This window comes from Rhinolophus ferrumequinum, chromosome 24 (genome assembly GCF_004115265.2).
Source record: "Rhinolophus ferrumequinum isolate MPI-CBG mRhiFer1 chromosome 24, mRhiFer1_v1.p, whole genome shotgun sequence".
NCBI lineage: Eukaryota > Metazoa > Chordata > Mammalia > Chiroptera > Rhinolophidae > Rhinolophus > Rhinolophus ferrumequinum.
In genome coordinates this window covers 2,664,529-2,667,192 of record NC_046307.1, presented here as the reverse complement: position 1 = coordinate 2,667,192, position 2,664 = coordinate 2,664,529, and the positions used below count along the sequence as shown (strand labels likewise).

The 2,664-nt window shown below is 49.3% G+C and overlaps 1 pseudogene; it reads left to right on the top strand.

The window, feature by feature from the left end:
* Window positions 1-322: 322 nt before the first annotated feature.
* LOC117017025 (60S ribosomal protein L12-like) lies at window positions 323-1,017 on the top strand (annotated as a pseudogene).
* Window positions 1,018-2,664: the final 1,647 nt, after the last annotated feature.

The window sequence follows — 2,664 nt, the reverse complement described above, 5'->3', positions numbered from 1 at the left end:
TTCTTTCTGGAGAAGTCACCTGGGCAGAATGGAGGGAGCACTTTCCTCCTGCCCGCCAATCTTCTTCAGGTGCCTTCTGTGGACTCAGCTTAGCTGGAGCCAGGTGACACGGTGGCAGGGGGAAATACAGCCTGTAGGGTCAGCTTCCAAGACCAAGCTGGGGAAAGGCTGCGACAGAGCTGGAGGCAAACAGGCCAAGACTATTCTCAGGAGAGAGAGAGAAAAAAAGTTAAATCCCTATTTCATGGCTTTCAAAAAATAAATTTCAGATCAATCAAAAACCTAAATATAAGACACAAAAGAATTAAAGTATTAAGGAAATATGGGAGAATATGGCTATAACCTTGGAGCACACAGTGCTTTAAAGAACACACAAATTAAAAATAAACCATACAGCTTTCGGCTTTCAGCTCAGAGGAGGCCAAGGTACAACTTTCTTCCATCCTTTGGAATCCGGTCCATCTGACACCAGCCGCCTCCACCAGGCCCCTGAAGTTCGACCCCAATGAGATCAAAGTCGTAAACCTGAGGTGCATCCGTGGGGAAGTCGGTGCCCCATCTGCCCTGGCCCCCAAGATCGGCCCCCTGCGTCTGTCTCCAAAAAAGGCTGGTGATGACATCATTAAAGCAACCGGTGACTGGAAGGGTCTGAGGATGACAGTGAAACTGACCATGCAGAACAGACAGGTCCAGATTGAGTTGGTACCTTCTGCCTCTGCCCTGGTCATCAAAGCCCTCAAAGAACTGCCAAGAGACACGAAGAAGGAAAAAACCATTCAACACAGTGAAAATATCACTTTAGATGAGATTGTCAACATTGCCCAACAGATGCAGCACTGATATTTAGCTGGAGAACTCTCTGGAACCATTAAAGAGATCTTGGGAACTGCCCAGCCTGTGGGCTTCAATGTTGATGGCTGCCACCCTCATGACATCAGCATGGTGCAGTGGGATGCCCAGCTAGTTAAGAACTACAAAGGAAAATATTTCAATGAAAGATCATTTGGCAACCAGTGAAAAAACCAAAACAAACAAAAAACCCCATAGAAACCAGAGAAGGACATGTTTGTATCATAATATGAAACTGAAAATCTTCTTTATGACAAAAGATGCCATAAACAAATGAGAAACATGACAAAGAAAAAAAATTTGCAACACGTAAAAAAGACCAAAGATTAATACAAGCTTATATAAGCAGTTCTACAGAGCGATTATAAAAAGACAAACCAACTCAAAAGAAAAACTGGCAATGCCAAGAAGAGAACATTCAAGAAATTCTAAAATGGGAAACTACAAATAGACAATAAAAATGAAATAATGGCCAATTTCATTAGTTATTGGGAAAATGCAAATTGAAACAACAGTGAGATACCATTTTTGGATAAAGTGCTTTCCAATTTTCTAATGCTAGGAATACAGCTGTGGTGGCTGGAACTGCAACATCCATCAGGGGACCTAGTAACATTGGCCAGGTGTGCGGAAACCACCGGTAGGTCCCTGGGGACTTCGGGAACAGAGATGCTGGGAGCCCCAGCCTGCCCCGTGCTGTGCTGCAGTATGAGAGAGGCCTACACTGTTATCTTGCTTATTTTCAGTTGTCATTCATAGCCAGATCGATTTCTAATTGGTGCAGGGCACAGGTGAGCACATGCACTGCTCTGAGCTGGATTGGGACACCTCTAAATTCACATGTTGAAGTCTTAACCCCAGTACCTGTGACTGTGACTGTATTAAGTAAAAATGAGGTCATATGAGTGTGTCCTAATCCAATTGATTGGTGTCCTTCTAACAAGGGGAGATCAGGACACAAACACGCCCAGGGGGTGACCATGTGAGGACACAGCGAGAAGGTGCCTGTCCACAGCCGAGGAGAGAGAGGGGTCTCAGGAGAAACCAGCCCTGCTGACATCTTGATCTCAGACTTCCAGCCTCCAGGACTGTGAGGAAATGGATTCCTGCTGTGGAAGCCCTCAGTTGGTGGTGCTCTGTTGTGGCAGCTGGAGAGCTGACACCGGCGGGCTGCTATGACAGTTGGAGCAGCTCCTGTTCCAATGCAGCCACTGCTTCTCGCTGTGCACAGGGACCCGGGCCCAGCACCTACAGCTGGGCCTGGCGCACCAGAGTTGTTTGACGTGTGAGTCATGCACATGGCTCTTGGCTGCAGTGTTGTCCACATGCGTGTAAACATGTAGGCAAATGTCCAGGTACACACACAGACCTGTGCTGTGCCCACAGGGCGCTCGCCTCTGCAGAGGGGACGCTAGGCTTGGGCTGCTCAAGGGCACCTATAGCTTTATCTGTAGTGTTTCCAATGGCTTGAGAAGATCCAGAAACTAAGCAGACTGTGACCTCCCCCTTTCCTCTCAGAAGCAGCAGGTGGAGGGCACCGTGCAGCCTGTCCAGGCTGTACCTGTCACCTTGCCGTCCTGACCTGAGCTTGGGGCCTGCCCTGGCTGCCTTGGCCAGAGGTCAGCATCGGCTCTCCGTTGGTCCACATGCTTCAGAAGGCTCGGCACCTTCCAACTGCAGCCCCGATTGGGGAGACAGGTCCTCGGAACAGTGTCAGGAGGTCTGCCCACCCACGGGGCAGGGAGCTCCTGCCCCCTGTGCTGCTCATGGGCCCCGTCGGCCACGTCGCCACGTTGGCTCCAGGGGCCGCAGGTC